The 23,062-nt window shown below is 39.7% G+C and overlaps 1 long non-coding RNA gene across 1 annotated transcript in view; it reads left to right on the top strand.

The window, feature by feature from the left end:
• The first annotated feature begins 12,272 nt into the window (after nucleotides 1-12,272).
• Nucleotides 12,273-23,062, top strand: part of LOC130683189 (uncharacterized) — a 94,184-nt gene continuing 83,394 nt past the window's right edge. The window contains exons 1-2 of the long non-coding RNA XR_008996805.1: nucleotides 12,273-12,329; nucleotides 12,550-12,751. This is a non-coding gene — a long non-coding RNA (uncharacterized LOC130683189). The remainder of the gene's footprint in view (nucleotides 12,330-12,549; nucleotides 12,752-23,062) is intronic.

The following is a 23,062-nucleotide window of genomic DNA, read 5'->3' as shown; positions in this document are numbered from 1 at the left end:
AAAACAACTGGTTGAAGATAGTATTGGGTTGTTCTTTGCTGTGTTCCATGCAAAGAACTTCCACTTTGTATATATATTGTGATCCTATCCTAGCTTTTCTCTTCATTTCACTTTTCCTTTCCTTTCTTCTCTCTTTTATTTTTTAAGAGAGAATATATGGTTTGGTATAAATGCACAAGGTTCAAAAGATAACATAATGAAAAAGAAATCTCTCTCCCGCCAGAATTCCTAAGCCACTCACTTACCCTCTGCAGGCAGCCATTTGTTACTAATTTCTCAAATATCCTTCAAGAGAGAATCCGTGCCACATATAGGTGTATATTGCACATCTTCTGAAGTTTTAACACAGTGATTATCCACTACATACACTCTTTTACCTTTTTTTTTTCATTTAAAGGTACATGTCTGGAATCACTCCATGTGTGTTCATATGAAGCTGCCTTATTCATTTAAATAATTTCTTTGTATGGATGTTCTCAAATGTATTTAACCAAGGCTTATTGATTAACATGCAGGTTATTTCCATTCTTTTTCTATTATAAACAATGCCACAATGGCTGTTTTCTATATATTTACTGATTACTCATAAGATTCTATATACAGTGTAACTCCTATATCCAGAGCATATGAATTTTAAATTTTGATAAATATTGAAAATTCTTTCCATAAAGTTTGCACTAAATTATATTCCCACCTGCAACATACAATAGTGCCTGATTCCTCACTCCTCCTTCAACACAGTATGTTATCAAACATTTTAATTTTCACCAATCTGAGAGATTCAAAATATTTTATTATAGCTTTAATTTGCATTTTAAAGTTATGAGTAGGTTTGTTTATTTTTCATGTTTAAGAACTATTTGCATTTTCTTTGATGTATCTGTTTATATTTTTTATTTTCCTATTAGGTTGTTGCTCTTTGTCTTACTTATTTGCAATTGCTCTGATTTTTTTAAATTGAAGAATCATTGCCATAAAATATTGTATCGATTTCATAAAATATTGTATCAATATCAAATTTATGATTTGATATTGATATACAAAATGGTTCCCACAATAACTGGTTACCATCTGTCATCACACAACATTGTTACAATATTAGTAACTGTGTTCCCTATGCTGTACATTTCAAAAAACTGTCTTATTATAACTAGAAGGTTGTACCTCTTAAGACCCTTCATCTATTTCATCCATCCTGCCACCCTCTCCCCTCTGGCAACCATCAGTTTGTTCTCTGTATCTATGAGTCTGTTTCTGTTTTGATTTAATCATTTGTTCATCTGTTTTGTTTTTTAGATTCTGCATATAAGTGAAACCATAAAGTCTTTATCTTTTTCTGGTTAATCTAGCTTAGCATGATATATTCCAGGTCCATCCATGTTGTTACAAATAGCAAAATTTTCTTCTTTTTATGGCTGAATAGTATTCCATTGTATATATGTACCACAGCTTCTATATCCATGTATCAATGGACAATAGATTGTTTCCAAATGTTGGCTATTGTAAATAATGCTGCAATGAACACTGGGGTTCATATGTCTTTTTGAATTAGTGTTTTCCTTTTCTTTAAATAAATGCCTAGAAGTGGAATTGCTACCTTATGTAGTAGTTCCATTTTTAATTATTTGAGGGACCTCCATACCACTTTCCATACAGGCTGCACCAATTTATATTCCCAGCAGCAGTGTATAAGGTTCCCTTTTCTCTACATCCTCGCCAATGTGATAGCTTTTATGTTTTAAGAAAATTAGCCCTTTTTCTGCAATAGGATTTGCAAATATTTTCCTGATTATCATTTGATTTCTGTCTTTTTTGTAGTGTATTTTTTCCTTAGAAAGAACAGTTTAATTTCGTGTAGTCAGACACCATTCTTGCATAACTTATAGATTTGGTGTATTTAGAAAGGACTTCCCTACACTGAAATTAGAAATTATTTAAATATATATGCATATATATTTAACATTTTTTCAAGTTCTTTTTGTTTTCATTTTCACATTTTATAATCTGCATGGATATTCTGGGTGTAAAGTTAAATTGCTAATACCATTTAAAACATACTGAGCTGGGCATGCGTACTGAGACTCACTGAGATAGTGCTGCATACATATATATTTTTTCACATGGAAATATGGTCATCATGGGATGTGTGACAGGTGTGAATATATCAGTCTATGTATTAAGTCACACACAAAAAATTTTTGTATTTATTTTTTGATAACCTTATTCCCCTTTTGAGCCTAATTTCAGAGTTGAACTTTGGTAAAGCTCATCAGTTGGATAAATATACTCAATTCAGAACCTTCTTTTGCCATTCATTTCCTTCTACTCAGTCTAGACTGCCCAGGTTCCATGTGGCTCCCTGGCATGTCTTGATAGCTGTAATGGTGGTGGTAGACTTACACTCTAGTCCAGGGTCATCCTCATTCTGTGAGGTGGAGCGTGATTCAGTCTGGTCCTTGAGCGTGGTTTTCCCAAGGTGATGGCACCTTCAGAGACCACTCTGTTTCTTTCTGGTCACAGGGCTATTAAAGTCAAAGCACTCCTTCCAGGTTCATGACTCTTGGTGTCACATTTACTGACTATCAGACACCTGCAGACATTCCCTAGACACCTGCAGACAACTGAGTCACCCCCAATGAGGACTCAGACAATGTGGAACAGAGACAAGCCATCCTTACAGTGCCCTGAATTCCTAACATGTGGAATTGATTGCTAGAATGGTTGTTTTTATGCCACTGGGATATGAGGGTGTTTTTTTATGCACCCTAGATAATAACTACCCTGAGAATGATTTTTTCATTGTTTACATAAATTACACATTCAGCTCATTCAATATGGCTTCAGATAGTTCAGGCACAACTCAAAGAGATGTGAAGGTAGAATATACCCATGTTTTACCACAGCAGAAATTATCTGATCCAATGAGAGACAACATGAAGTCATACTTTCCTGCCAGTATTATAATACAGTTGCCATGTCCAGGAATAAATAGCCAAGAAACTAATCCATGTCTCTGCAATCTAGTTCAAATTGATTCCAATTTGTGGGCTCAAAGGGCAGGGAAAGGTCAATAAAACCTGCAAAGAATCTTCATATTTCCTAATAAAAAGAGCCAGAAGAAAGTCAAAAGCACAATAATCATCCATAGGAAAAGAACTTTCCTGAAGTTATCTGGTCCTTGTAAAGACTATCACCTAGAAAAGCTCAGACCTGCAACTGCCATGCAAGAAAGAGACACATATGCTGTCCATCTAAGCATCTATAACTTGGGCAAATAGAATATTGCCCTGATCTAGCTATGGCCAGGACCTGAGTCGAGCAAAGGCAGTGAAAAAAATCACTCTTTACCTGGTCCAAATTATCCAGTCCAAAGATGGTAATAAGGAAGGAGAACTGGAGTTGGGGAAAAACCAAAATATAATTTCTATTGCATGTCCTATGGATCAATTTCTCCCTGGCTTTATACATTATTTTCTGCACCAGCAGATTCTGTTTATACACAAAATTTTTTAGAAAGTTTTTATTTTTTATTTTTGTTATCATAGCATTTGCAAATAATAACTTACAAGGAAACAATTAGCTCAGTGCTCAGTGGCTCAAGTGCTATCCCATCAGACTGGCCATCAGTCCACTTTTGAAGATCCCTGTAAATTTGAAGTGAAAGAAAACTCTAGTGACAGTAACATGAGAACAAGAAATAAATACCTGGATTATTCTAGGCAAATCAGGACACTCCCTTTCAAAGAAGACTGACTCCCATGATGGGCATTTAGAGTAAATGAAAATTTAGTTCAGTGGGTGAGACATGATTTAGAAACTATACGTGAAAGAAAAGCGCCTGTCATATTAGTTGGGAAGTTAACAGCAGTCCATTCACTTGGGAATATACCCTGTGCCCACTGACAGTTGTTTGATATGAGGGAAGATCCACAGGAGAGGAAAAATATCCATGACCCTCCCTTGCCTTCAATACTTTAATAGCATATTTGCTGCATGTTTGCCCTTTTTTATTAGATACAGGCCTCAAGAATAGGCATGGGTGGTGGAGTAGAGAGAGCAAAAACTTTGGGGTCAAATAACAATACCACCAACCTAATAGAGGACGTATGAAAATCAATGAGGTTAACATATAGCAAGAGACTTTCACATTGACTCGCACACAGAGTGACGTTACTTTCTACCAGCTGCTTAATAGTCTAATGAATCCCAGATGTAGTCATATATTTATTCAGCAATATTTAAGGAATAGTTCTGCTATGCCAGATGTTGCTCCAAGGATTGATACACATCGATAAACGGCTTTGCCCTCAGGAATCTTATGATCTAAATTTTGATGGAAGTCTAAAATCTGAAAATAGCTTGGGTCTAAATGACATATGAATCCTGGGAGTAAAAAAGAACTTATCATGTTTCTCTCTCAATGTCCAGATCAGCTTCTTCTGGGGAGTGTGGAGGTCAAACACACTCATGGCATTTGATACTGGAACTGTTTTTTCTATCTTAATAAAACTGCTTTGATAGAAAATTCCTTCTATATTAGCTCATTTTGGATATTTTTAACAGATAGTTTGGATAAGTATAACTGTGTATGTATCTGTTCAAGGCAATTGAGCTAATAAAGTTTGTTATTATTACTGGTTGAAAGTGAACCAAAGAGTAAGAAAAAAATAAGGATATATGTCCACTTAATGCTGGGTCACTTTTATCTAACCACAAAATATAGGCAACATTTCCTGTTGTGGTGGAATGCTTCCTGTTGTGGTGGGAAAGATATATATGCAAAAAATACATATACTAAAACATGCTGTTACAGAAGTGAGTACAGGAACCCCAAGATATAAGCATTCATTTTTCTCTGGGGCAGTAAAGTTTGGAAAACTTTGAATAAATGGTGTTTTTTTCCTGGGTCTTGATCCATAAGAAAAGGTGGTCAGCTTGACAAAGGGTGGACTACTGAGAAATTTGCAGCCGTATGAGCAAAGCACAAAAGTATTAATTTAAACCTCGTGATGTCCCTGTGAGGCCGATTTAATCATCTCCATTGTATAAAAGAGAAAACAGAGACTCAGAGAGAGTTCTCCAGTTATATTGCTAAGAGAGGAAGCGCCAGGAGTTTAATCCACTTTGGCTGACCCCAAAACAGATTCTTTCTCCACTGTATTAAGTTGCATCCCTGTTCACAGAATGAGGACAAAGGTAAACCCATATATATGGTGGTAAATAAAACTGCTCTTGTCCTATTCAAGCTCTGAACCTTTTACCAGGTAATGATTCATCACTTAATCGGACATGTTGGTAAACTCCTTTCTTAAGATCTCAGATACCAATTGAACTATCACTGGGTACTCAGTGTTTTGTCAATAGTTTTGCCTGAAATCCCAGAGATTGTAGTCTCCAACACCTATAGAAGAGAGGTGGGGTGGGCAAGGACTCAGAGTAGACTTGTACACTTCTGCCCTGTGGAAAGGGCAGCTGCTCCCCAACTTTGCAGAGTTGTGGTAGGCCCAGGGTGGCCAGATCTCCTGGTTTTTTTAAGAGAAGCCAGAAGAATATAAGTTTTATAGGACATCTCCTCATTTTAACATTTTGGAAGCTTTCTTTTTTTTTTTTTCTCTGGAAACACTCTTGAAACTGAACACAATGTTTCTGGGAGATGTGGCTATGAGCTGCCTGTTGAGAATGTCCAGCTACTGAAATTGCATAGCAAGTAGTGGAGTGTAGGGTTAAGGGGCAGGGCTTTGAGCGAGCTGGGGTTCAGTGTAGGTGTTCATTAAACATCTGTTGACGAGCATTTTATGGGCCTTTTGAGATATCTGTTCGTGTTTTGTGCTGAATTATGTCATCTCTCTTGGCACTGAAAAAAGAGTCCTGTGCTTCCTGACTGGTCTCCTGGGGCTCTTCTTCCAGCCTTTGTGGATGCTTCGTCCTGTACTTTTTGGCATGAACTCAGGTGACAGGAGTTCCCTGAAAAAGTTCTGCTGTGATCCTTGCCAAGTAGCTGAAGCATGGGAGCCCCTCTGCAGTGGCAGTGCAGGGACGTGGCCTGTCTCCGGCAGAGGATGTTGCGGCATCTGCCCTTATGATAGTGTCTGTCTCCTGTTGACTCCAATGCCTACTTCAAAAGAATCATAAATTACAGCAATTATCTTAAACATGCCATAAATCTTAAGTTTGTGACCAACACCTATGGGAGCTCCAGGAGGCAGACAGAAAGTTACATTATTTGTGCTGTGAATTTTCAGTGAAACAAAAAAATGTGGTCAAGAATCATCAGAAATTATGTAACGCATGTAATACTCTGTTCACGTAAATTGTATAATCTAAGGGATTTGTGAGGGTAAAGTTTCCAAGACATCTTTCTGAATGATTTGGGCTTTCCTTGTTAGGACTCAAACCAGCTCCAAGTAGATGTGGTTATATAAAGCAGACACACGGCTATTACTTATGCAGCATTTCCGCTGGGCCAAGTATATAGACTGTTTTACATGTTTAATCTTTATAATGAAGAAGTGTCTTCACTTGTTGTTGACACTGTTATAACAAAATACCATACACTGGGTAGCTTATAAATAAAAATTTATTTCTCATAGTCTAGAGGCTGGGCAGCCCAAGACCGAGGCGGAAACATGGTCACGTTCTGGTGAAGGCCCTCTTCCTGGTGCTTAGGCAGCACTGTCTGGCTGTGTCCTTGGTGGAATGGACTGGGGAGCTCTGAGGGGGTCTCTTTCATAGAGGTGCTAAGCCCCTCTATGAGGGCCCCACCCTCACAACCTAATCACCTCCTAAGGCCTCACCTCCAAATAGCATCACACCGGGCATTAGGTTTCCAGCATGTGAATGCTGGGCAACCGTGAGCATTCATCCCATCACAAGTAGGTCCTATTGATATCCCTGCTTTAAGGGAGGATCTGAGCCAAAGTGAGGTTAAATGACTTGCATAAAGTGACATTGTTAGTAAATAATAGAACTAGGATTTGAACTTAAGTTAGTATCTGTTTTCCAGAGCTATTCAGTGCTTATGGGTCAACTTTACTATGCTATTTATTACATTCTTTGATGAAACGAACCTTTCACATGGACATGACAATGGTGACAGTTTTGAATGCTATCAATTCAAAACAGATAAAATACTTAGGAATGAATGAAGACATCCTCACACCAGAGATTTTGAAGGTTTGGTGCTCCTTCACTGTATGGGAGGCTGCAAAAACATAGTGGTCTCTAGCTGCAGACTGCTCTAGTCTGAAATCCTCTTTGTGGCAAACAAGTTATTTAACTCTTGTGCAAAATGACAAATGTACCTATTTCAACTTGTAAGTATTGACCTAGAGAATACCCATATAGCTCTTAGAATAAGGCCAGCACATAGTAAATGCTCAATACGTGTTAGCTATTAACCATTCAACCACTTATTTATTCATAAAATGAAACAAGAGTATTCCTCTCTTGAACATTTCAAGGCCTACTGTATGTCTGGTATTGAACTTGGACAGCAAAGGCAGTAAATATGAAGAAAGAACAGGGTATATATTCTGGCAGAAGAGACAGATGCATAGGGGAAAACTATTTCACTCTGTAATAAATGCTGTGGTAGAGGCATGTCCAAAGAAACGTGGGAATGGTGTGGAAAAAATTATCTATTCCATCTGGCAAGCTGGGGAGTGTTTCACGGTGGAGTGGCCTAAGAACAGACTTTGAGGGCTAAGATGGCTCTCCAGTAATGACCGTCCAGAATGCCAGTGTGGAAGAGTAAAGTGCTGTTTCTCAGAGGGAGTGGAGGGTGGCCAGCATGGACCAAGTAGTCATCTCATCTCTAGATGTGTGCCAGTCAACTCTCCATCCATCCCACCCCAAATATCCATGGTGGCATTTAATACACTTAGTTTCAGATTTATAGTAAAATTGAGCAGATAGTACAGAGGGTTCCCAGACACTTCCTCTCCCCTGAACATTATGACTTCTAACAACACCCCGCATGTGATTCTGATACACAGACTGGCTTCAGCAGTCTTGGCTAAAATCTGTAATGTGGGAGCCGGGTGTGTTCTGGGGGTGGGAGGGGCAGAGAATGGAAGGAAGAAGATGAACAAGGTGAGTGAGGAGACAGGCAGAGTCAAGGTCCAATAGCAGCAGGCCCGTTGGACCCCGCCAAGGTGACTGCACTTGAGCCTGCAGATGGTAGGCAGCACTGAAAAGTTTTACATAGGAAGGTGAAGTATTTGGATTCATGTTTTTAGAAAATGAGGCTGGTGGAAATGTGAAGAGTGGCTATAAGTCAGAAGAGGGCAAGACCCTGAGACTGAGTTGGGAGACTGGTGACAAAGCTCAAGCAAGAGATGACTAGGGTGAGAAGCTGATGCTGGGGGCTCTGCATCTGGGGCCATAGGAGAGAGTGGTAGGATCACCATGGAGAGAGGGCCACGGGGCTGCTGAGAGGTAGCAGCAACTCTTCAACATGTTTGACAGCATGAAGAGAGAGGAGAGAACATTCTATTACTGGGAAACTTACTTCCTCCGTCCCTCTCCTTTTCTCCCTTTCCCGTCATCTCATGGTGTCCCTGCCTCCCTTTGTTTCTGGTTTCATCTTCTCTCTTCTCTGGCCAGTTTCCTCATTATCTCAGTGTCATTGTACAGAAGGGCTGTGCTAACCCTAATTCTGCAAGACCTGATGGCCCACTCCAGTGGATTCTGACCAGCGCATTTCGAAAGGGGAGCTAACCGGTTAGTTCACGTCATCCTTGAGCATGAGGCCAGCCTGTGGACTGGCTCTCCCTGGCTGAGGCGTCCACCCCTAGTCCATTCGCCTAGAGCTGGTTGGCGGAAGGCAGTGGTCAGATGGTGCACAGCATGAGTGCTCTGGCAGAAGGACCATGGCAGGCAGGTACCATGAATATGTCTGTAAGAATAGTCACTATAAAGTGATTAACTAAATAGGAGGGAAAGTACTATAAGGTAAAATATGTGCCATGAGAGAAAGAGAAATAATCACCATGGAGGTTCAGGAATAGAGGCACCAGATCGGGTGGCACTGATCTTCCTTAAAAGTGTTTTGATGAGCAGCAACCTATGAATTTTCTGTTGCTGCTATAATGAATTGCCACAAACTCAGTAGCTTAAAACAGTAGAAATAGGTTTGCCAGCAGTTCTGAATGTCAGAGTGCTACATGAATCTCACAGGATAAAGTCAAGGTGTCAGCAGCCTCCTTTCTGGGGAATCAGTCTGCTTGCCCTGTTCTGTTTCTAGAGGCCGCCCATTTTCCTAACTTGTGGGCTTCTTCCTGCATCTTCTAATCAGCAATATCGCTTGGAGTTCTTATGACATCCCTCTGACCCCCACTTCTGCCTCTCTCTCCCACATTTAAAGGCCCCTGTGGTTATTGAGTCTGCCTGGATCATTTAGCATAATCTCCTTGGTCTAAGGTCAGCTGATGAGCACCTTAATTCTGTCTGCTACCTTAATACCCCTTCGTCATGTAACGTGACACATTCACAAATTCTGGGGTTAGAATGTGGGTGGCAGGGAGGTGGCAGGGAGCCTGTCCTGCCTTCCTCAGGGAATTTCAGGTGACTGAATGGAGAAGCAGGGGGATGAGTCCTCTTCAGAGAAGTGGGAGCAGTCTGGTTTGGCTGGAGCTTGGCACTGAGGAAGAGAAGCCTTAGGGGACAGAGAACAGCAGCCTGATGTCCCACTGTCGTCAACCTTTCTCAGTTTGGTCATTCTCTTAGCTGGGTAGTTGTATCTCATTGTGGTTTTAACTGGCACTTCCCTGATGACTAATGATGCTGAACAAGTTTCCACATATTTGTTGGCCACTGGTGAATTTTTTTTGTGTGAGAGTTGGGGTCATATTTTGTGGACACTATGTTTGGAGGGGTTTGAACATTATGTATGCTCCAGGGGATGGAATTTGCTTAAGTATAAGCTATGGGGAGCCAGTGAGGGTTTTAGAGAAAGGGATTAAGATAATAGCACATGATTTAGGAAGATAAATTTGATATATCAGATATGTAAATATGAATAATTGTGTGTGTATATAAGTATTTGGGGCATGGAGAAGTTGGCTAAAATCAATGATTCAGGTGAAATAGTCTATGCCAGAAAGAATTAGGATGTGAGCTAGAAATGTGGCTGTGAAGACTCCTCAAAAAAATAGAGAAATCAGTATCTGGGGTAGCTGTAGTTTAGTGGGGTTAAGCTCATGTGTAGTCCACTTGCCTGGGTTTATTCCAGATATTATAAAAACATCTTTTAAAAGATGATTAAAGGTGATAGCCCCTGAGCTGTAGTTTGGTCTTTGGAGTTGATTGCCTGATCATGCATGCAGCCCTGGCATCTCAGCTGGAAGGTAGAGTGAGGGAGATGACTCCATCCCGGTGAACTTGGAGTGGGTGGAAGGTTCCGTGGGTGGGACCTAAGTGAGGCTATCAAGTAAGGAGGATAGGAGTCATCCATAAAGCTGTATTGAAACCCTGCTGGAACAGGAGGGCCCAGAGTGGCCCTTGAGAAGCCAGGTAAGGGGCCTGATGGCTGTCAGAAAACAGGGGAAAGCAAGAAGCAGCAAGTGGAATGCAGGGAGATGGTCTGGATAATTCTGGGGACAAGGTGCCAGTACTTGCGGCAGCTCTTTTATATGCCCCTGATGCACATTTTCCTCAGGCCTTAAATGGCAGAGAATGATGGAGTCATGTTACAGTTTGGCTGGTGAGATGTTGGGGACATTTTCTTAGTTCATGGCCAGATTGACTCTGCATCATGTAGATTCTACTGCATTGCACTGATTCTTATAAATAAAGCGGTAGCCATTCATCTCTAAAGGAAGAATCTATGCCCCTGCTTCCAGACTATGGGGTCAGAAAACTCTTTTCATGAGCACCTGATATTTGTAGGGGGGAGTGTCATCATTTAGTCTCAGCTTTCTCCCTGGAGGGCACTGTCACATTTTTCTGCAGAGAAGCTGTCACACAGCTGAGGTTCAAGGCCTTGTCCAGGGGTCACACTGTGCAATAAGGTCAGAGTACAGTTAGCACTTCCTGTGAGTGCCCACTCTCAGTTTGGTTCACTGGTTCACTCTGCCTGTAATCATGGTGGCCATGGAAACAAAATCAAGAAAATATGATGCCAGACAGTAGCCAGAGAATTCAGAGGGAAATAATGGTCTGTTCTCAGTGTTTCTCTTAGAAGTAACTAATGTACTGGGGAGAGGTCGGCCTTGCTGTCTTCCAGACTAAAGACTGCAACTCGTAAGCCGCTTTAGACATATAATCTCTCCCAGTTTCCATTTTTAGTTTTCAGTTTGTGAGGTGTGCCTATAAAGGGTTCCCCATTTGCCATGTCTGCTATAGGGAAGTAGACACTCTTGCACCCCAATGGTGAGTGTGAAAACTGGTACTTTTCTTGAGGCCAATTTGGCAGCATTGTTCAAAAGCCTTTAAAATGAAGCCTGGTCCCCAGAATTGTACTTTAGAAACAGGCCATATAAGTAATCAAGATGGACATAAAGTTTTATGTACAAAGATGTGCATGCAAGCATCTTCAGTCACAGAACTGTGAAACAACCTAAATGTCCAACAGCAGTTAAATGCTTGAAAAAGATTTGGTTCAAACTGTGGAATGGAATTCGGTATAGCCACTAAAAATGATGGTGCAGAACAGAGTTTGGCAGACTGCAGCCCATGGGCCAAATGAGCCCACCACCTCTGTGTACAAATAAAGCTAGATGGGAGCACAGCCACAACCCCTCATTGATGTATTGTCAGCAGCTGTGTTTTGAGTCACAGCTGCAGAGTTATGTACTTGTGAAGTTGTGACAGAGACTATATGACTCTCTTACATCTCTTATCCTTTTATTCAAGTATTTTCCTAGCCCCTGGAGTGCTATGATATATTATTTTTTGGTCCTATTAGGACAAAATCTTACAGTAACTATAGGTTGCAGTTCAGTGTTTTCTCTGAAACAGGATCCCATCAGATATAGTGATCAGTCATTTCCCCTTCCCATTCTTCATTCAGCTGGACAACTAGGAACAACTAGAGACAAGCTGCCTGCAACTCAGATTGGGAGCTCTAGTCGTTCCTCTTTTCTCACTCTGGCTTGCACCTTTTTTTCTCTGTCTTGCTAATTCTAAGGAGGACGAGGTCAGGGAGATGGGAAAGGAGGACAGAAACTTCTTCTGTGACTGGTGTTTTTATGAAACAGCCTCGTCCTTTCTGGGAGGGGCAGACTTACTCTTGTTGGGCATGTACATGTTTCATTTCTTTCCAGAATCCAGCTCTGACTGTGTAGCCAGCCCACTTTGTTTCAGTTTCTATATCCCTGACTTTTCCTGAGGTCTCTATCAGGGACTTGTGACTTTTCTAGATTGTCCTCTTGGGCAAGATTTAAAATGTTTCAAGTTTGGCTTAATCCCCCTCCTATCACACAGGCAGTATTCATGCGTATTTCAGCTTGACTGACTTTGGGTGCCAGTGAACCCCAATGTGGCAACAATTTCTTGTGCTTCACTAGCTGAACAGCTGGGTGAGTCATCTCTGCCTTTTATATTTTCCAGGTGGATGTCAGACGTTGGTACACTTCACTCACCCAACTCCCGCATAAGAACAGCAAGGCCCCAAGTTTCCTTGAAACCTTTCACACTGATGTAAGGTGAGCAGCAGCTCCTCCTCCCTTTGTGAAAGACAGTGAGGTGGTGAGAGCCACGAGCTGTCCACTCCAACCAGCCCTCGGAAGATCTCCACCTGCCGTTCTTTGTGGTGAGTCATCTGGGTTTCCTCCTTTGTGATTCTGTCCGACTGACAGTTGAATGGGTGTTTCGTCTTTTCTGTATTTTTTTGGTGGACATATATTACACATGGTTAGGAAACATACATATAAGATTCTGTTTCAGTTTTAAAACATCTTGCTTTTTGAGTCTTCAAACATCTTTTGCTCATGGTACTCACACCTAAAAAGTGGGCTAGAAAGCACAGTATCAGGACTCAAGATGTAACAGCTATTGGTTTTTTAGTTTAAAAATTAGGCAAGACCTATCAAACAGAGGAATTTTCATTCAGAAACACTGAGTCTTTTATTTCCTATATTCCTTCAGGCACAGGATTATTTTTTCCTGATGAGTAGAAAGATCAGCCTTGACCGAGAAAACCACATATCCTAACTTACTGCTTGCTTCAAACTCAGGCTAATTACTTGAACAACACCTTTAACGAAGAAAAGCTGACACTGAAACTGGACAGTGTGTCTCCAGTGCTCTGAGGAGAGAGCAGTAAGTAAGGTGCTCTGCACAGCTCAATAATTCGCACCACAGGAAAGCCATACTTCCAAGGGCAGGCAATATGTCTGCAGTATCCTCCTGGAGGAAGGAGGGCCAGGAGCTCATCTTTATGGCTTGAGGCTTGAAAGCTGCTTAACTGGGCGGAACGCCACCTCCTTGCCATCAAAGCTGTCCACCTGGCAGTGAATCTCAATGAGACAGCTGACTGGCTCAGCAGACCAGTTGCCTTGCCAAGGGGATGAGAACTTAACCAGAAGGTCTTTCAGGAAATCTGTTTAGGATGTGGGGGATGAAGAGGAAGAGCAGGAGCAATTCATCCTCTGAACGAGGCAAAGGAGAGGCATAGCCGTCTTCCATTACACAAACCGTTTTTGAGCTTTTCTGTGTCCTTACTCACTTAGCCCTAAATTCTCTGAGCGTGATTTTAGATTCCTATGTTAACATCACACATTGAGAGCTCCTTTATGAATAGCTCTTAGAAGTCGATTTGGTTCAAAGAATGGAGCTAAGAAAAGACCTTCAATTTTTTTTCATTTGAAAATAGCCATTACAAATAAGAATATTAAAGGGAGAGCATGAAGCTAATAGTTTTTAAAATGTACAGTTGAAAAGTATCTTAATTGTCACTTTTCACCAAAGGTTTAAAATTGTAAACCTAATAATTATAGTAACTCTTATTTTACACAGTAATTGCTGTATGCCAGGGCCATACTCAGCACATGGCACAAATATTCTCATTTAACACTCTTCAGAACCAATGGGTGAGGTTTTTTACCTCCACTTTACAGGCAAGAAACAAGAGTTAGAAAGATTTTTAAAATTACTATGGGCACAAAGTGAGCAAGTGACAGAACAAAGAATCAATCCCTGGTTTCTCCCACTCCAAAGCTCAGTGTCCTGTCTACCAAGCTGATAATATTAAATTTGTTATAAAGTATACAATTTTTATCACCTATGAGTAACTAGAGCTGCAGAAAGAGGATTGTGTGAACACGTACGTGGGGTATGAGGATATTCCACTGACCCACTCGCCCACCCCCTTCCCCTCCTGTGATGTGGGGCGAGGCAGAGGGCGGGGATAATCTTCAGAGAGCCCAGTGTTCCACCTCTGACTTGGGGTTTATGACAAGATGGCTCCTCCTCCGTCCTTGGCAACAATATTTGGCTTGGCTTTTGAAATGATGCCTCTTATTCTTTTGGCATTAGGTAAGATACAGAAAAATAATAGAATGAGAGAGAGTAGTATGAAACTTTTGATGGAGTCTCCAAACACAAAGTCTATTCAGGCTAAATGGCTATTTGGAAGCAACATTTGGAAAGAGCTTAATGGATCAAAGCAAGGCTGAACTTGACTCCTGGCCTCATTATTTCTGGCTGTGTGTTGTTGGTGGAGCAAGTTATGAGATCTAATTCTTGTTTTCCTCATATATAAACAGGGGCAATAGACTTTACCTCATAGGATTGTTGTGAAAAATGCATGAAATATTCCACCTATAGTGCTTAATACAATACCTTGCCCACAGTGAGAGCTCCCAAAGCTTAGCCACTAACTGCTCTTATTGACCTGGTGTGCTGCTCTGTTCTTGAAAACTGAAAAAAAAAATAACCTTCTGCATAGAATGCTTCTTCTCACTCATTCTGTGGATTCACCTTAAAAGTCATCTTCAAGCAAGAATTGACTTCTTCCTTCACCTCATCATGGAGGAATGAATAGGAAAGAATTAGCTCCTTTCCCTCCCAAGGCTGGGTCAAATATCCATTCTGGGTGTCCCATGGCAGCCTGTCTGACTGCTATTGCAGTGCTTGCCACATTGTGCTGAAAAGGCCTGTTTATTTATCTGTTATTTCCTTGAAGGCAGGAGCTCTATTTACTCCCTTTATTCCCTGCACTTAACACAGTGTTCAAAACACAGAGAGTCAATACAACAAATATCTGCTGGCAGAAAGAATTAGAACTGATAAGGTGATACGTGTGAAATGTTAAGTTACTAGAAATATTGTTACACTCCTTGGGTTTTATTGTAAAATGTAGTAATGATTGTGATATGCAGCTATTCCCACTCACTCTTTCTTTACAGTATTACTGACAGAGAAAAAGCAGAAAAAACTCTTTAACCCTTTAGTAAAGGAGAGGCTGCATGACATTATCTCACACCAGGGCTTCGCTAGATGAACAGCTGTGTCCTCAAGTTGTTCTCTATACTGAACAAAGTAGATGCTGGTTTTAAAAGAGAAACTAGGTGTGTAACCACCCTGATATCACTTACAAAAGTCATTTCTGGGGATGTCCGTGAGGCTCCCCAGAATTGCTGTGCTGATTTCACCTGGGAAGAGTCACAGTAATTGAAGTAGGGAAAACCTTTTCTCATCATGATGACATTGAATACTCTTTAATTCTCAGGATGCTGGAAAATGGAGGACAACTTTACTGTGGATTCTTTGGCAGTGTGCAGCATAGATCTCTGGGCTTTCCAAAACCTCCCTTAGGCTGCAGATGGGTGAGAGACATGGCCGCTGCTCCGATATGCGGGGAGGGTGGCAAAATGAGCCAAGGCTTTGTGTCTGCTTGTTACAGGCGCAACAGTTATGCAAACTAAGAACCCAACATTTTACTAAACTGATGCCAAAAATCTTGTCCCACACTAAAACAAATGTTTGAATCTGCAGAGAGCCTATACAGAATAAAATCAGTATGCTATTGTTGGAATTCACATCTTTTGATGAAACTGGTGCTTAAAAATGCTTTGGACATTTATTTTGAATGAGCCTTATCTAATAGCAAATTGGTTATGCATTTTCTCTCTATTAGAGATGGAATTCTTGAAAATGTCCTTTTATCATCCCTCCCCCACCCTCAAAAATTCTGCCAGGGGATGTGAAGGGACAACAATGAGGAGCTTTGTCCTAGGCCCTTTGCCCACAAGTGAGAAAGGATTGTTTAGGCTGTTTTAAAGATAAGAGATCTGAAGCGCTGTGTAGTTAAATTATTTCTCTAAAAAGTGAAGCAAGTATCTGAACTCAGGACTGTGTGACATTCAAGTTCACGTGCCATCTACCATATTAAATTACCTCTCAAGAAAGGTGAGTGTAGCTCACGATCTGGTTAAGTCTCTCTGATATCTAATTTCCTCATTCTTTGCATGAGGTTCTTAAAATGTAAGTCATTTCCTTGTGGGGAGAGGGAGTGGAGAATGGTTAAATATTCTCTTTGGTCTTATGGTTAAGATATTTCTCAAAGCTTTGTGAGTCCCTTTGTTCCAGAAAGTCACCAATGAACAAAAATGCAGTCTTCCAGACTTTAGGTTAGTTTCACACTTCCTAACCCTAGGGAAGAAAAGAAGAAAGGGATGGTTCTCAGTGGTTGTATTTAGAATCAGCAGAATATTCCTGAAAGGCCATGCAGGCTTTGTGACGTTGTTCTTTTGATTTTTTTTTGTTTTCAGCATTGGGTGACAATTCCATTTATCCATATTTTTTCTTCCTTCTTTATGATCAATCAACTTAACTCCCTGGTCTCTTTAAGCTTAACTTACTGCATTGTTTATAGTATCTTGTAAATGGAAAATTTGGTTTTTTTTCCTCCTCTAATAATCATTTGCTTGGCACAGATGATTTCAGAGCACAATTATACAATGGAAGCTTAATAATACAATCCCACTAATTTGTTCCCATTTATTATTCTGTCACATTTTACTTACCAAATTAGGATACAAATAATACAGCCATGAAGACACATCTGGAAAGCAAATTCCTTCTAAGAACATTTCATCCCGTTGGAGTAGGGATCTGGAGAATAGTCACATATGCCAGAAAGAAAGAGCAGGTGTTGGGTAGTGAACAGAGGGTGAAGCCAAGTTAATCTGGACAAGGCAGTCCCACTGGGCCTGTGAAAGTGGGGCTAGGGGAGGGGGTCCAGGCAGGTGAAAGTCAGAGATGTCTAATAGAAGTAACATTGTAGGTAATGCATGTCCATTACATTTATATTAACATTTCAATCCTCAATTAACTGGACACATACTTTTTATTTTAGGGTGATGTAGGGAGCCAACTTTATTTTCTTCTATAAGGATAGCCAGTATTCATTCTTAAAGGCACTGAATAGATACTGAGTCTCCCCCTCACAAAATTGAAAAGCCACTTAATTTAATAAAACGCATACTTAAATTAGTTTCTTGACTCTCTCTTCTCTCTCACTGATTTCCCTGCTTATTCATGGGCCAGAATCTCACTCTTTTGATCACATTAGTTTACTTCATTTATATATTAAAACAATAATCACTGAGTAAACACTATGTTCCTGGCTTTGTGTATATCCTGGAAACAACACAGATAGAAAGCCTTCCCTCTGGAATCTTACATTCTAAACATTTTAGTGTCTGATATAGAAAAGTCACCCTTTCTCATCATTCTTATTTTTCATAAATTTCTTGGCAAAATCATACATTCATTTTCCAAATGAACCTTTAAACCATTCTGTCTAGTTCTGAGAAAAATAACCTAATGGAATTTTTATTGGAACTCATTACATTTCTGTATTAATATGAGAAGAAATAATTTTATTATAAAGTGTATTTTGGGATACTAAAACACAATGTGTCCTTCTATTTATTCATTTGGTATCCAATCACATTATCAAATCTCTTATTAATGTTAATTAACCTCTTTCAGACTTTTGAGTTACCAGGTATGCATATAATACTCTTTTCTCTTTCTTTCCACTGTTAATATCACTATCTTATTATTTTATTATCTTAGAATCCCCAAACAGCATTGTTTAAATTGTGGTCACTAGTTACCTTTTTTAGTGTGATGTCTGCTGTTGGTATAAATAGTCCTTGCAGTTCCACTATATTCTTTTTTTTTAACCTGGAGTTTTTATTTCTAAATTTTAAATATAGATATTTTTAAGACATGTTTCTTAGCATTAATTAATGTAGTTCTGTTATGTTTTTCATTTATCCAGTTAATTTGATAAGTTACGTTACTGTTTTTTCTAATTTTGAACTATCCCCGCATTCCTGCAATATACTCTACTTTGTCATGGGATGCTATTTTTTAAATATACACCTGGATTTAATTGATGATCTTTACATGCAGTTTACTTTATTGCATCCATATTCAAGAGTGAAATTTTTTATAGTTTTCTTTTTATTCTGTCTTCATCAGGGAAGCAGGGTTATGCTGGCTTTGTAAATTGAATTGGGAAACTTTCCATCTTTCGATATGGTCAGAAATTTTTTGAATAACATAAGGATTATCTGTTCACTGAAAGTTAGATAGAATTCAGCTGTAAAACCATCTGGGCCTGGCACATACTTTAGTAAATAGATAATTTTTTAAAAGGATTTGTGGTACAGTGGGAAGAAGACTATCTTTGTAATCAGAGACTTATATTTGAATATCTGCCCAACCCATTGCTGACTGTGTGACTTGGATGAATGACATTTTATTTTCTGTGAGGTAATGATGTATCTATCTACCTACCTATCCACATACCTATCTATCCATCTTGTAGGGAAGAGTATTTCTTAGGGATATTTTATTAAATGAGAAAGTTTAAGTAAGGAACTGAGTCATTACTGACAAGTAGATGCTAAATAGATAGCTATTCCTCATTAAGTCATTCTCATTGTAATCATTCTTCTGCAGCTGTATGCATTCTCATAATCTGCCTCAGCAATAAATATATGTATATATCTGCAAACAGCTGAGTTAAACTTATTAAAGTCTCTACAGGAGACCAGTGCACTTAGATGGGCCCAAGAATTGCTGCATTGAGAGTGTAGCATCTTCTGGAGGGACCACTGCATTGGTGTCCTCACCATGTCACGCTTTCTGTTTTTGATCAAGGTTCAGAAAAATCTGTTGAGGAGGCATCTTCTAATTTCCAAGCTTTCAATTCAGATATTTTTTCAGGTATCTGAGGAAGCTTTGAATAGCACAAACACACTATGGGATTTCTGACCTGTAATAACAGCCAATCTGACAGATAGCCCTTGCTCAAGTCACAAAGCCAAGTTTATTATTAAAAAGCACTTATTTAATACTTTAGTCATTTATTCAGGAGCAGATGATCATCCCATTCATTCATAGGTAATGTTTAATCCTGAAATATTTCAATGAAAAAGGTTCTTTTGTTTCTTTGTCCCAGTGCAAAGTACTATACAAAATGCTTGGGTGTCTACATAGCTTCTTAATGAATTCAAAGAGAAAGGTGATTGATATTTTTGAAGTTCCAACAGGGAAGAGAAATGTACTGAGACTTTGTGTGATGCTAAGATAACTGCCTGAACAATTAAAGTGAAAAACACTATATATAGTAGATCTCCTCTGGGTAGATGGGGAACATGCATAAATAAACATGATAATAGAGGCATTCCAGTTTTTCTGGAAAATGCCTTAGAGACTGTTCACTTTACACTGAGGAAGAAGAACTTAGGATTCGTGGGAATAAGTGAGAAAAGAGAGAGATTTGCATTTCATTTTATGTCGTTCTGACAGAATTTTATCGTGAATTTTCAAAAGTTAATATATCTTACTCAGTATATTTGCTTTATTATATGGCAGTACTGGCCATTTCCCCCCACTAAATGGAGTATTATTTGTTTGAATCACAGAATCGAAGACATAAATCTCACCACAGCCCAAGTTTGTTTGAACTCCCACATTCCCTCAGTTGGGTACCAAGTCTATCTTAGTTCCATTTGTCCTTCATCTTGCATTAGGCCCTCCAAGGAAAATTCACTACGAGTCTGGTTCCAGAAAACATTTCTGGAACTTAAGCTTTGTTTGAGGGTGTTTTTGAAAAGGAAATTTGCCATCATCAAATACAGTTTCTTGAGCCCACACAGAGTGTGTGGCGTGAGTCCAGTAGTTCCTTTCTGGTTCCTTTGAGATTTGTTTATTACTTTGAAAATCAGAATTTCCATGAAACAGCATAAGACTTCCCTGCCTCGTGGCTCAATAGAATGGCTGAGCAAAGAGATTTACTTAATTTTGAGGGCTGGTGTTGCCACATGTATTAACAACAATAAAAGCAACAAACCAGCGCAAAACAACTGTGAGCAAACCAGCACACAGCACAGGAAACCAAGCTTCTTTTCATTTCTTAGGCAAACTTCACGGTCAACCTGACGTTGCTTGGTTTTGCTGGACTGACTCAGACCTGTTCAGATGTTTAGGTGCAGAGTTAACATTGAAATAATCATCCTTGAGGGGGTGGATTAAGAATGAGTTATAAAGCATGACGTTGTTGACAGCTAAAGCAAATTGTCTCTGAGTTCACGAGCAGGAGCCTGTGCTACTGGGGCAGGCTTGAGTTTCAGTGCCCTTCCCGTGTGCTGCTGCTCCTGGCATCTGGGCTTCAGGGTTGTTTGCCTTTGGTCACAGGGGCCACATGCACTAGCCGTCTCTTTATTGTTGGGCCACCTAGAGATAATTGGCACACCCTCCCACCCCCAAAGAAAGTTCTCAATTTCCAGAGAGAATTTTATTTGTAAACGTCTATCTTTCTTTCCCTCCCCTTTCATCCTCTCTCTCCATTTCCCAATCTTCCCCTCCCCTCTCCTGTCTCCCACATTCTTTTGTTCTCAAAGGCTGACTTAGATCTGTGTAAAAATGTGACCAGGTTTTCACTAGGGCATAGTGAAATGAGAAAATCAGAATGTGATCAACTGCGGTGGCACCCATCGGTTTGCTTATCCAATGCGTACTGCTTGTCAGATAGTGCCAGCTTACCTAGTACATGGTAACATGGTAAGTTTGCACTTCCTGGCCTTCTTGTGGATGGGTAGGGTCATATGACTAGTCCTGGTCAATGAGTTGTAGGAGGAGTGATGTGTGTCACTTCTGGAACATTCATTGCTGATGTAAGAGCATCCAGAGCTCCCCTTTCCCTCTGGCACAGCACTTGGCCACATCTGAGGTGGCTGCTTCATCAGTCTTGATCTCCAGGGCTGACCACTCCCACTTACCATGAAAAATATATAGCATGTTGTTTTAAACTGCTGAGACTGGGGAGAGGGGGACAGATTTGTTACTATAGTATAATTTAGCCTATCCCAATACAATAGCTAACCTGTGTTGATACAAATGCTAGCTATACTTCTTAGAAATGACTCCAATTTATTCTGGTATTTTTTCTACTTTTAAAACATTTGTGTCTTTCAGTGTCTGTGTTTGAAATTAAAAATCAGCAACCCTATGGCAGTTTTCTTTCTTTGTTGTTGTACTTTAATTCTACCTATGTATGAAATCCAAAATTCTGGGAACCACTGCTTTAGGCCATCTTCCATGACCCATTAAAATAGTGCAAAGACATTCTAGAGTTTTCTAAGGTAGTCCATTAGATTAAAACTAGCTTTTAGTCCATTAGATTCAAATTCTTCTATAACAGATAAAATTTGTGGATATTCATGACATCTAACCTTTTCCCACTGTATGTGGTTATATAAAAACTCAGCTTTTTGATGTCCTGTTCCTTTGAGGCGTCCTACATTTCACTTCTCAACACCTGCAGAAGTTCATTCAATGGTTTCTGCCAATCATGCTAAACCAGTTTGCATTTAAATGCACCTGCCTGAGGAGAGAGTGATTTTCAAATCTTGGGACCTATATTAAAGATACACATGGTTTCTTTAGAAATGTGTGATGCGGGCAGGGAGCAGCCTGAGTGTGCGCTCACAGGGACTTGAATTTGATGGCAGCAGGCCAATTTTTCCTGCCCCATTTACTGGTAACTTCAGCACTTTGAGGAGTCTATGCCCCATAGTAGGAGCTCAATAAATATTTGCTGAACAAACTAATGAAATCTGTCTATTTCATGTGCTAGTGATATACTTGATTTTAAAGGGCAGATTCCCTTTACTGCTTTCCAATTGTTGAGTAATCATAGTTTTAAGCTTTATATAGGTCCTCAGTCCTGTGACCTGGTGTACAATTACTACAACTCTACAGGAACAGGTTAATTTCCTATTTTCAGGACAGGTTTTCCTTTTATCTCATTCACCCAGTCAGACAGAATCATCCCCTCTGGTGTCTTAAGGATATTTCAAAACCACAGGTATGTGTGGTTTTTAAAGCTTAAAGCACAAAGCCACATATACTTTTAAAATGTATTACTGTTCTCCTTTCTATTGTTAAAAGTTGAAACTATTCCCATATTTACCCTAGGGACATTCATGCATGACAGAGGTATGTGCAATGAAAATTCTTTCTTTGTGCCTTCCGCTGTCACCCATACTGTTTGGGCTCCAATACAGTTCTTTGTTCACATGGTGAGAAGATCTCACACTGTCTGAGGACGCAAAGAGTTCAAATTTGCCAGGGTTGATAGTTTATGTGTGCACCCATCTTGGATTGATTTACCTAGAACTCTTAGATCTTACACAGTCTGTATATCTATACCCTCTATGTAGCTGGTACTTGGTTTGAAAATAATTATTTGGAAATTGTATTTCTGTCTACATAAAAGTTCACACCCAAGACTTGTAAAACAGTGGCAGGATTTGGGTAGCAGAATTTTACGTGATTCCTAACTTCCTCTTATTTTTGCTTTATTTGTCTGTAGCCAGGCTGTCAAAAATATCTACTCAGTATACTATATTCTCAGCCCTATGGCAAGAGCTGGAAATACAAAAGGTATAAAGACAGATGTGGTGGTTCTTGTGCTTCTTACAGACTTTTTCAAAATGGCAGTAAGAATGCACGGATTCTTATAATGGAGATGAGAAGTTAACTTATTTTTAAATGTATTAAATATATCCATCAGTCCTTTATATAGAATTCAGCCAAG

This window comes from Manis pentadactyla, chromosome 3, assembly GCF_030020395.1.
Source record: "Manis pentadactyla isolate mManPen7 chromosome 3, mManPen7.hap1, whole genome shotgun sequence".
Classification (NCBI taxonomy): domain Eukaryota; kingdom Metazoa; phylum Chordata; class Mammalia; order Pholidota; family Manidae; genus Manis; species Manis pentadactyla.
Note: the sequence above shows the minus strand (reverse complement) of the source record. Positions and strands in the feature narration are given on the sequence as shown.